The sequence below is a fragment of the Xenopus tropicalis genome, chromosome 5 (assembly GCF_000004195.4).
Source record: "Xenopus tropicalis strain Nigerian chromosome 5, UCB_Xtro_10.0, whole genome shotgun sequence".
Classification (NCBI taxonomy): Eukaryota; Metazoa; Chordata; class Amphibia; order Anura; family Pipidae; genus Xenopus; species Xenopus tropicalis.
In genome coordinates, this window is record NC_030681.2 from 141,921,082 (window position 1) to 141,934,597 (window position 13,516).

Below are 13,516 nucleotides of genomic sequence, written 5' to 3' on the forward strand. Positions count from 1 at the left end.
GCAGTCTTATTTTATAGCCTATAAACACCCCAAAATGCTGCCATAAGGTTTATGAAACGTAACCCATTGTATAATAATTATACTCAGAATGGGCACAGTCTGCTTAGGGAAGCTATCCATGGTTCCCTTCTGGTGGCAACACAAATGGAACAAATGGAGCGAGGAACTGGAAAAACTATAACTTAAATGTCTGCATATTGGCTTGGGATTGTGTAGGAAAGTGGGTTTCCTGGTTATTACTATTTCATTTGTGAAGTAAAAATTATCTTGTTCTGTTGTATGGTGAGGAGCCTAGATACACACTCAGTATTAGAGCGCCTCTCTCTTAAAACACATAACACAATCAATAAACCATTAACTTCAAGGCTTGTTTACATTTACTGCAATTCTGCCTGGGGAGGTCTGCGGCTCATTTAGCTGTCAGAGTGCAAAAGATCAATTTAGCCAGCAAAGGCAAACATAGTTACATGGTTAATTTGGACTAAAAAAAAAGAATGGTCCAAGTTCAACCTTTCTGTGATCTTCCAGCATCACTGATCCACAATAGGAAATTAACTTGCAGGCAGCATCATATATACACAGCACTTTTTATTGGTTGTTAAGCTTATTGGCCTGTGTATGGTGCCCAACGACAAGCCCGCAAGGATATAAGGATGAAAATCTCCCAGATATCAACTGGGCAGGTTTGAATATCCTACTGGTTGGGGAAACATAGGTGTGTTAATGCAGCCCTTGTCAGGTTTTCATAAGCCTCTCTGTATGATCTGATTGTTGGCTCTAGGACCAACAATCAGATCAACCCACTTTGACCCAGCACATAGATGGCCAAGTCAGACCCAAGCTCAATAATCAAGTGGATCTGCATGTGTATGGCCAACTTACGGTGCCTATAAGCGATGTGCTCACAACTGACTCACCCTTTCCCAACGCAACCACACATGCTATCATTTCTTACATACCCATGCCTGCCCTTCATATGTCACTGAAGGGGGAAAGGAAGGCACAGGTATTTAATTAAGTAACAACCATCAGAAAGAAGGAATTTAATCACCCTGACATAGGTGGGGTGGAATTTGGCCTGTGATCCACTGGAAGAGTGTTGCACCAAACCAAGCCCACTCACCCCACAGGTATCAGGACTACCTATAAAACACTGAACCCTATCACTTGTATACACTTCATTGTCAATTTAGAAGCCCACAAATCTGCCTGTTATGGACCATGGTAGGAAATCAAAGTACCGCAAGGAAAGCTATGCAGACAACATACAAACTCTTTTTAAATAGTGTGCCCTGGCTGCAATCTAATTCAGGACCCCAGAACTGTGAGACAGTACTACCCACTACATAGAGTAGGGATCCCCAACCTTAAGCCACACTCAGATCGATGTAAAAATGTTGCCCCTAAGAATTAAAAAGTTTTTTGGGGATCCCAAATAAGGACTGATTTGATTGGCTATTTGGTAGCCCCATGTGGACTGCTGGCCTCTTCTTGGAGTCAAACTATCTTTGTGCTTCCAAACTCCAAGCCTCAAAGCCAGATATTTAGAAATAGGCACCTACTTTGAGGCCAATGGGAGCAACTTTACAGGGGGGTGATGAGCAACATGTTGCTTGTGAGCCACTGGTTGGGGATCACTGGCCTAGAGCAGGGGCTTGGGGGCAACATGTTGCTCACTAGCCCCTTGGATGTTGCTCTCAGTGCCCCCAAACCAGGGAGTTATTTTTGAATTCCTGACTTGGGGGCAAGTTTTGGTTGAATAAAAACAAGATTTCCTACCAAATAAAGCCCCTGTAAGCTGATAGGGTGCATAGAGGCCCCTAATAGCCAATCTTAGCCCTCCATAAACTTTTATGGTGCTTGTGTTGCTCCCCAAGTCTTTTTACATTTGACTGTGGCTCACGAGTAAGAAAGGTTGGGGACCCCTGGCCTAGAGGAATCCCATACAGACACTCAGCTCTTTGCACAGATCAAACTCAGGATGTGAGCACAGCAATGCTAACCACTGAGCCACCATGCATAGTCGGTCAGGTTCTGAGGTTTATTTTGCCTTATTAAATGCAGATAAACATCTCCTTGTGGATGTTTTTCCTTGTCACTTTGTCACTGAGCTGCTAGACCGATGGGCTCCAGACAAGGGGCCTTGGGCCTTAGCTGATAAGTGTATGCACAGCTCCTAGCGAGTGTTTGTTTCCTGGGGGGGAAAGTGGGAAATTAACTCGTGACTTTTACAGCTGTGTCACTAGCACTTGGGCTTGAACAGGGCTGTCAGGGCTGCTAATGGGCAATGCCTTTTATCTGGGATGTGCTACAGCTGGGAACTGCTCTGCTACAGACATGAAAAGGCCGCCACTCCCAGGCAGATTAAATATAGGGTCGGATTTAGGGTAACAGCACACAGAGCGGTCTCGGGTTCTTTGGTGATTGTCACAGCAGGACATGGGTGGAGACCAAAGTGCCCAAAATCTCCCCATTGCTATTGCCCTAAGGGAAAGTCAGAAAGGGTTTCTTCACTAAATTCACATCCCTGGTGGGGAGAACATAGATATAAGTACAAAGCACATGTTACATTGTGTAACCATTATTAAATATTTTATTATATACATTGGGAATGCCCAACCTGCAGCCGTATAACTGCTGAGCTGCAACTTGAAGCACCATTGAGTCATGGGGATAATAGGACTTGTAGTCCATCAACAGCTGGCACTTTGCAGGTTTGGCTTCCCTGATTCATATCGGCCCTGTGCCTGTGCCCTAGGTTTCTCTCCACTGCTTATGCACCTCATATACACAGTGCTCAAATGAGCTAAACTGGTGTAATTTGGGCCGCACTGGGATTCAAAGTAGGCCCTGGTATTTCCAGTACACAAATAAAAACAAACAGCCCCCCACCAACCCCCTAAATAGTGACTGTCTGGCAGCTTATTGCAACCCATCTGCTATTTGCCAGAATCCACAGATTGCCAGTCCGGGCCTGTTATTATTGAGTTCCTGTACTTTAGTCAGTGGGGTAAATAGGACCCCTGCAGAACCTGCAATGCAGGGGGGCCATGCAGCCCGCAGGGGTTTGCAGAGACCTTCTTGCAGCTCCAATTTGAGTGTTATAAAATAAAAAGGACACAGTGGAATGCACAGTTTTTTGTTTGTGCTCTTCTACTTATGGTGCAAAAAATGCTATCCATTTCTGTAGGGATCTTGCTGGTAAGTCTAGGAGTAATGGAGTGTCTGTTGCCCATTTCTGGGAAAAACTTACTGGCATGTCTGGGCTTAATGGAATGCTCATTGGCCATTTCTGCAAGGATCTTACTGGTAAGTCTGGGAGTAATGGAGTGTCTGTTTCCCAACTTGCGGTAAACTTACTGGCATGTCTGGGCTTAATGGAGTGCTCATTGGCCATTTCTGCAAGGATCTTACTGGTAAGTCTGGGGTAAATGATGTGCCCCTTTACCATTTCTGCAGTAAACTTACTGGCATGTCTGGGGTTAATGAGGTGCTCATTGACCATTTCTGCAGTGATCTTGCTGTCTTAAAACACAGCCGCCACTGTGTGTCGTAGAATGCTTAGGGCCACATTATGTGATGAAATGGTGGAAGCCACTTTGTCTTTTAGGGCCCTTTGTGCTGCAATTCCGAACATAGAAAAGGGGGTGTTTTTGTAAAATGGGTACTTATGACTGTGAACACACATGTGACAGACCATTATTTGTCATATATATATATATATATATATACTGTTTATATAACTTTTTTTTTTACATGTTTATTTGTCCTATATATATATATTTTATTTTTTTTTTACATTTAAGAAGACACAACTCCGCCAGCCATTGGCATTGGTATTTATGAGCCAAAGATATAAGCTTGTACATTGTAGAGAGAAATCTGTGGAAGTGAAAGAACATATGGAGTACAGTGGGATTCATTTGCATGGTTTTTTGGCTTGTAAGGACACATTACTGCTTCTAACACTAAACCAATAAAATCAATTTTTACTCCCTTGAGTGCAGAACTTTGCTTCCTTTATATATAATTATGGAATATTTTATCATGTTAAAAAGCCTCGGCAAGATATGTTAATGTGAAAAAGCTGCTTGGCCTGGAACGCACTGTAGTTATGCCTTCATTTATTGTCATTGATTCCGGGGAACATGCATCAGTGAGCTGCAAAAAGTAAAAGAAAATATGGATTTATTTGAATGCACATAGCCAGAGTTGGAGAGAAGATGTCCATTAGGACTGGTTCCCTTATGCACTCTCCGGGGGGCAATACAATCTGCATAGAACTTATCCCTTAGATCTATTCTTAAGATCTGTTCTACCAAGATATATTGAAATTGCTCATTAATTAGGGCCTTGCTGGGCCCCCTATACTCCTTGACCCAGCAACCACAGGGTCTACTTGCTCTGTAGTTACACCACTGCCCCCAATTAATGGGATTTTCTTATTGTTTTGGCCTCATAAATGGACCAATAAACTCCCAACCCAGTCAAGCGTGGCCATATTGGTTGCCTATATCATTCCATGTATAGCCAGCTTTAGATATTGTAGACCTTCTTAAAATAAAGACAGCAGGGACACTCTGCTTTAACCTGCTTTGGTGAGTTGGATGCAAGGTGCAAAGTATAGGGAGACACAGAGGTAATGGACACCCAGAATACCTTGCCTTTCTCTTCTGCCTCATTCCAGCTTTCAAATGGGGGTCACTGACCCCGGCAGCCAAAAACAATTGCTCTGTAAGGCTGCAATTATCATTATTACTTTTTATTACGTATCTTTCTACGCAGGCCTTCTACTATTTATATTCCCATCTCTAATTTAAACCACGGCCTGGTTGCTAGGGTAAATAAGACCCTAGCAACCAGATAGCTGCTAAAATACCAAATGGAGAGCTGCTATCAACGAAAAACGAATTAACTGAAAAATCATCAAAAATGAAAAAAACAAAGACCAGTTGCAAATGAATATCAATGTCTACATCATAGTAAAAGTTAATAAGGTGAACTACCCCTTTAATTAGAAAATGAGCCCTACATTTGGTTTTAGTTCAGTTCAGTTGTAGTTGAGTAGCGTTTAGTGTCACTATTATTAGATATTGATTTTCTGCTTTAAGATTGACCTGCAAATTCCTAACAGCCACTGTAGCAATGGAACCTCCATCCATAATAGGAGTAATTATCAACTTACCAAGCCAAGCTCCTGGCCTCCTGTTGTAAGTCTATTGTAATATTCAGTTGGACATTGCTGCTCTGGTTCTCATTTACAGTACATTGCTCAGTGTAGTAAGCCCATACCAAGCAGGGCACTTGGTATATAGATTGTAAGCTCTACGGGGCAGGGACCTCCATCCTCTTGTGTCTTTGACTCTTAATTTATTGCAACTGTATCTTGTATTTATTTGTATTTATTGTTATACTTTGTATTTATCTATTATTATCTTAATAACCCCCTGTTTGTATTAATGTATTCTACTGTACAGCGCTGGGTACATAAGTAGCGCTTTATAAATAAATATATACATACATATATATAAATACACTATTAGCTCTGATAAGTCATTGTGGGACACATACTGTCATTTGTAAAAAGCTTTTCTACTCAAGGCCCCTTGTTGCTGTGAGATGCCAATTTATTCTGTGCCATTTTGGGTCCTACGCCTGTCTGCGTCCCACTCGCCCAGATGCATGGCACTGAGAAAATTGCATTATCAGAGTATGTCAGTATGAGACAGCAGCAATGGGATGCCAGGATCAATATCCTTACTCTTATATCCTCTGTCTAGTCAGCATCTTGGGTGGGTGGGGGGATCTCTATACAAAATGAAAATAAGCCATTAAAACATATGTCTCACAGCCAGTAAGGTAAATGCATATTTCCTGTAACCCCCTCTGATAGGGAAAAGTCTTCTCCATGTTTATTTTTATTAGCAGTGGGATTAAAATTCTCCCTTTAGTATTCAGGTATTCCAGTCTTTCTCCCCCCTACAGACCCACGTTGCATCAAAGGGGAAATCAAAGCCAGGGACAGCCCCCACATTTACATAATTAACTGCCCCGGCTCTAAATCACTGATTGTGCGTGTGTTTAGTCGCAGAACTTCGTTGGTTCTTTGGGACATCAAAGAGCAGTCAACATAAACTTCACCTTTACGTTAGCAAGTGACGGCCTAATTCGCTCAGTGGGGGGGACAGCTAGTTCACCAGAGCCAATTCAGGCTGGAAAGTGCTTGCACTTTCACTCAGGTCACTTTGTGAGCAGTGTAAGAACAGTACTCATGTGTTGGTTGCCAAAGGGAGGGCCAAAGGGTGGGCAGGCAAGCAGAGGCCCAGCACCTAGGCCGGATAGAAGTACAGCTCTGGCTGGGCGATGGAAGTCTTTCTATCAGACCCAGAATGGCAGTATCTGGATTCTGGCAAATGCCAGAGGGGCTGCTGTAAGATGCCATAGACACTCACTATTTGGGGGGCTGTTTGGGCCTCCATGTACCTGAAATGCCAGGGCCTAGTTTGAATCCCAGTCCAGGCTGAAAAGGGTCGTTGCACACTCCTATAGTAGCACAAGGGGGGCGATCGTCCTGATTATGGCAATAATATTATCCATAAAACTCGGAGAGAAATAAATGGGAGCATTTCCTTATGCGGCAGGGACATTGCTGTACCTCGTGCTTTGCTAAAAATCTGCCATGAGGTGCAGAGCTAAGTGATGCAGGGCACAAAGCAGCCTTGTGGGCTTATATACCAGGGCAGGGTGCAAAGTGCAAAAAATGGGCACAAGTCATTGTGCTTTTTGCACGGCTGAGCCCTGCCCATTGCTGAATGGCTGCAAAATGGAGTTGGAGACCTGCATCTGCCCCATAAATTCAGCAGCACTATATTGATGAGGGGAAGGGCTTCCCAGTCCTGCCATGAAGTGAGATAAGAACCTTGCCTCAGGCAGCAGCCAGTTGCCAGGGGGGCAAAATGCCCAGTCCTTACTACCCTCATTGTGATCTGCCCAGAGTGCAGATATGCCCTTGTATTACTACACTAAGTGCTCTGCACTTGTGGCGGGGTGTAAATCTGGCCATACAATGTAAGATCCACTCACTTGTCTTCTCCCAATAAATCCACCTAGGGGCCTAGGGCCAAATGATGGAACTAAAACAGCAAACAAAGGCACTGTCAGTTTGGGGACCACATCATCGAGTCGATGCAACGTAAAAATCAAACCTGGCCAATTGAGATCTAGCCGATTTCAGGCCAAACGCCGGTTGGGGGGGCCATTGTTGGTGACCAATCATGGGCAGATAACCTGCCAAATTGGTCTAAAGGACTGATATTGGCCTGTGTATGGTCGCCTTAAGTAAATGAGCCCTCTGTACTTACTACCTGCCATAGAGAAGACAGTAGGACAGGGCTCCGTAGCACTATGTTCCCACCGCTCTACCTAACTTAAATATCTTAATAATATACAAGACAGACAGGTATATCATACCCATAAATATACAGATAGTTAAGTCCCATTGTACAAGTATAGTATATGTTATCCGGAAACCCATTATCCAGATATCTCCGATATTATGGGACAGCCAACTTCCTATAGACTCCATTTAAATCAAATACTTTTACTTTTCAAAATCAAACCAATACTAATAATAAAACAGTACCTGTACTTGGTCCCAAGATATAATTACCCCTTATTGGGGGCAGAACAGCCCTATTGGGTTTATTTCATGGTTAAATGATTCCCCTTTCTCTGTAATAATAAAACAGTACCTGTACTTGATCCCAGCTAAGATATAATTACCCCTTATTGGGGGCAGAACAGCCCTATTGGGTTTATTTAATGGTTAAATGATCCCCTTTTCTCTGTAATAATAAAACAGTACCTGTACTTGATCCCAACTAAGATATAATTAATCCTTATTGGAGGCAGAACAGTCCTATTGGGTTTATTTAATGTTTAAATTATTTTTTTTTGAGACAAAGTATGGTGAACTAAATTACAGGAAGATCCCTCATCTGACAAACCCCAGGTTCTGAGAATTCTGGATAACAGACCCCATGCCTGTGAAAGCAACAAGAAGCTGCAAATTAAATGCATGGGACGAAGGATCCGTATAAACCTGAGGTACCATTATCTGCCCATTTGGCTATTCCCTTATCTGCCTGTATGGAATCCTAATGAGCCCAGCCTGGCCGTTCTTATCTGAGCGATACCTGTATTCTACGTCATTTCCTGCTGGGCACCGGACTGGGGCAATTTGCAGCTTTCTATGAAAATACCAGTCAGATGCAAATTACAGGGCTGGCTGGGGGGGGACAGGGGAAAGTTTTACTAAGGTTTAATGCCATTATCATAGCTTCCAGCATTCTTTCCCCATGCATTTCCACTATATAGCCACTGATATCTATACTGATAGTATATTTCTATAAAGCCATACTATACCTCTAAACAATGTAGGTCTCTATAAACATAAAACATATGTAAAACCCTGCTTGGCCTAAATAAACCATTGTACAGGTATGGGACCTGTTATCCAGAATGCTCTCGGCCTGGTTTTCTGGATAAGGTATCTTTCCATAATTTGGATCTTAAATCTGCTAAAAATCATTTAAACATTAAATAAATCCAATAGGATTGTTCTGCCCCCAATAAGGGGTAATTATATCTTAGTTGGGATCAAGTACAAGGTACTGTTTTATTATTACAGAGAAAAGGGAATCATTTAACCATTAAATAAACCCAATAGGGCTGTTCTGCCCCAATAAGGGGTAATTATATCTTAGTTGGGATCAAGTACAGGTACTGTTTTATTATTACAGAGAAAAGGGAATCATTTAACCATGAAATAAACCCAATAGGGCTGTTCTGCCCCCAATAAGGGGTAATTATATCTTAGTTGGGATCAAGTACAGGTACTGTTTTATTATTACAGAGGAAAGGGAATCATTTAACCATTAAATAAACCCAATAGGGCTGTTCTGCCCCCAATAAGGGGTAATTATATCTTAGTTGGGATCAAGTACAGGTACTGTTTTATTATTACAGAGGAAAGGGAATCATTTAACCATTAAATAAACCCAATAGGGCTGTTCTGCCCCCAATAAGGGGTAATTATATCTTAGTTGGGATCAAGTACAGGTACTGTTTTATTATTACAGAGAAAAGGGAATCATTTAACCATTAAATAAACCCAATAGGGCTGTTCTGCCCCCAATAAGGTGTAATTATATCTTAGTTGGGATCAAGTACAGGTACTGTTTTATTATTACAGAGAAAAGGGAATCATTTAACCTTTAAATAAACCCAATAGGGCTGTTCTGCCCCCAATAAAGGGTAATTATATCTTAGTTGGGATCAAGTACAGGTACTGGAGAAGATCGCCAAGCGAGCGGATCTTCACGGATATGGGCACCTTAACTCTTCAACTGGTTTTTATTATTTATTTTTTAGATTTTTTTTTCTATTCAGGCCCTCTCCTATTCATATACCAGTCTCTCATACAAACCACTCTCGGGTTGCTAAGGTAGCCTGGACCCTAGCAACCAAATAGCTGCTTAATCTCTAAAGTGGAGAGCTGCTGAACTAAAAATGAAATAATTAAAAAACTACAAATAATAAAAAATGAAGACCAATTGCAAATTGCCTCAGAATATTACTCTCTACATCATAATAAAGTTAACAGACCCTTTTAATATAATATAAACTATCTTATTGGTTAAGTATTCATTCTCGGTGTATAGTTTTCCTTTAAGGGATGTTTGTCCTGTAACACTAAAGAGTCGCTGAACTACAACTCCCAGAATCCCAAATCAGCCCTCAGATTAATCCCCGAAGTTCCACTGCCTGACTCCAAATTTTTTTTAAAAAACAGTTTTTGGCAATTATATGATAAATATGTGAATGTTCCGTTCCGTGCTCCAGAAACGATTCTGCCGCCCACAACAATGTAAATATTAATTTTAAAATAATCTGTCTTGGCTTCATCTTGTGACACCCGCACTGTATTTACTGAGCAAATATACAGACAGTTCCATTGTGACGTTAATATCATATCAATATTTGCCGGTTTTAAGCCCAGGGAATGCTTTCTCATATATATAGATGGGTAATGGCACAGGAACATTTCTGGACAGTCAGGCAAAGCCTATGGTCACATTCAGTTTGATAGAATTTACTTGACTGCAGTCCTTTCTACAGTGTGTTAGTGATCAGTGGCAGCGCTGAGCTCTACTAGCCCTTAGAGAGGGGATGTCCACATGGAGTTGCCACCTCTCCTGCCCGGGAACTCCGGGCAGGGAGGCAGGGTGTGACATCATAAGGGTGGGGCGTGACATCATGGGGACGGGTGACATCATCACAGGAGTGGGGCTATGACGCAATGATCGGCAATTGGCTGTATCAGTCTTAGAGAATCCTGCCTAGTTTTTCAAATTGGGAAAATGGGACAGGTGGCAACCCTATGTCCACATTTTGGCAACCTGCGTGCTGAGTAAAGCTGGCCATACACGCAGCGATGATATTGGTGCGTGTATGGCGGCTCAGCGAGGCAACCGATATCGCAAAAGGCTGATGAACAATAGGTAGGATTTCTATTGTTTCTACCTCCATATCTGACGATTCAGCCCTGAATGTCAGTGGAGGGTGAAAGATCAAAAATCGCTACGTGTATGGCCACCTTAAGGTTGAGCAGATACAATCTTTGGCCTGATTGGATCATGCTGTTGAAGTAAAGGACCTTGTTACCATGCCAATGCAGTTCTTATCCAATGTGCATTTTAAACAAATCAGGCTGATTTTCCGCCTGGATTTGTGGGCAGGCCACAAAAGCCTGGGCCTTGGGCAGCACAAAATAAGAGCTGGGATGCTGGCCAGCTGCATCTGAATCGGGAACACTGGACGGGCAGGAGATTTTGAGATTTGTGTTAATCCTTAGAGCTGAAGGGCTCGCATGTGTGACTGTCAGGCGGCACGGTTGCAGCTGGCCTAGGGGTGCACAGGCGGCACGGTTGCAGCTGGCCTAGGGGTGCACAGGCGGCACAATTGCAGCTGGCCTAGGGGTGCACAGGCGGCACGGTTTCAGCTGGCCTAGGGGTGCACAGGCGGCACGGTTGCAACTGGCCTAGGGGTGCACAGGCGGCACGGTTGCAGCTGGCCTAGGGGTGCACATGTGGCACAGTTGCAGCTGGCCTAGGAGTGCACAGGCGGCACGGTTGCAGCTGGCCTAGGGGTGCACAGGCGGCATGGTTGCAGCTGGCCTAGGGGTGCACAGGCGGCACAATTGCAGCTGGCCTAGGGGTGCACAGGCAGCACGGTTGCAGCTGGCCTAGGGGTGCACAGGCGGTATGGTTGCAGCTGGCCTAGGGGTGCACAGGCGGCACGGTTGAAGCTGGCCTAGGGGTGCACAGGCGGCACAGTTGCAGCTGGCCTAGGGGTGCACAGGCAGTGGCGTAACTAGGGGACAATGTGCCCAGATGCAAAAACTGCACCCGTCGCCCCCCAAGTCTGTCCTGCTTCCTGCTGTTACACTCACTGTGTGCATGCTCTTACAATCAGATCTTCTGGGTGCCCTGCGGGGGGTGCTGACCTGGATGCATTTGCACCCACTGCTACCCCAATAGAAATGCCACTGAGCACAGGTTAAAAATCAGTTTCCGTTTTCAGCGAGATCTTGGCACCGCATACACAGGCCAGTAAGGTGCCAGCTTGGTCTGGAAGGGCAGAGTCAGCACCTTTAATTATAGATACGAGAGTGCAAATCTGCAAATCCCCTAAACTCTCTTTAGGCGGCCCATATGTAGTAGGGCCCCACAAAGCAAGAACTGTAGGTAGAGAAGGGGGATGTTTACCTTTAGCAACAGCTGAATGGCCCAAGCGGGATACAGTATAAATGCAATTCATCTCTAACAATAACGGTCTGTCATTATAGGACAAAATCTAAAGTACTGATTAATGCACTGATGTACTGAAATGTGGAACTGGTTCTTGCAAGTCCCCCGTGAAAGCAAAGATTTAATTGGTATTTTATTATTCTGCTGCAAGGCCTAATTTCTTGTAAATGCAGTGCTTTCCTTGTACTTCTTGTTCTGTCAGTGGTATGTATTATCTAAAGGGATTTACATTCTAGCCGGTGGGATGGCATTGCGGGGAGATTAGCCGCCCGGTGACTAATCTCCCCGTGTGTCACTGCCCTAAGGACCTGGGCACAGGGAGAGGCTGGTCCACTTTTTTCCGGCATGCAGCTCCTTTATCTGCACTGAAAAGTACAGCTTCACTAAGGCAGCAGAGCCAGTAAGGGAGAATACTCCCAGCTATTCCTCCTGGTTGGAGCAATGAAGCTGCTCTTGCTAGCTATTTCTGATCTGACTTACTTTCCTAGAAAATGCTATAATATGAACTGACCTTCTCTAAATAAATCTTCGTTCACGGGGTCCCTGCTCCCCAACTTCACTAGAGAAGGTGATGTTTTTAGGGCAAGAAACTTTACTGGGCCTTGTTAATCCCAGGCTTAGTGGGACATCCACCTGGTTCAACAGATGCCGGCCAAAGATGAAGTATCCACCTCCTGCTAAACACTATATTACAGTGTGCAGGAAGTGGTCATAAGGCTTATGGCCAATAATGAACAGATGAGTAAATATAAGAAAATATACAAGGGCTTCTGCCTAGTAACTAGAAATAAGGAAGTGGTAGGGTTTAACTCCTTAGGGTCATATTAATTAATTACACATTTTAGAACTTTGAATTTTTTTGAAATTGAAAAAAAAAAACTGCCTAGTGATTTTGCAGGGAAAAAAAAAAAATAATAATAATAAAAAAAAATATATATATATATAGACATTATTTATCAAGAAAAAATAACATTTGCATTTTTTTAAGTCCCAAGCACAAGTGACTAAACACTTGTGGGAAAAAATTGAATTAAGAAAATGGGGGAAATGTACCCAAAGACAAAAGTATGGAAAAAAGTAAAAATGTTCAAAATTGCGCACATTTTTCAAATTGTACTTTAGTAAATATACCCTTAAATGTACATTTTGATATTTTCTTTCATTCCAAGCACAACAAGACATCTATTTTAGCTAAAGATTTGCAATGAGGCATTAAAAATGCATAAAAATGATGGACCGTTTTAAGTAGAAATACATTTCTTGATTTGCACTTTAGTGACTAGGCTCCTAAACATATATTTTGACAGTGGGGATTGATTCCAATGCAGATCTTCTTCAGTTTCTGCCCATTTTAACTTGTTAATTGGGGTCCTACAACCTCTCCCCCTCCCTCTTTCCTCTCCCAGATCTGTTTACTGAAAGCCAATTTAGCTGAAGGCTGATAATTCTCAATGAAAAGTAAAGTCACACTTGACCAGTCCATTTTCCATGTTGACACCTTGTTGTCTCCTTTGAACTCCTCCATTAAGCCGCCCACTCCAGCTTTAGCAGGTCTGTATAAAAGGGCCTCCCCCCCACCAGCCTCCACTCACTCGGAACTTTGTCAGCCCTCAGCTAAGAGGCAGCCTGTTGTGTGTGGCTACTGT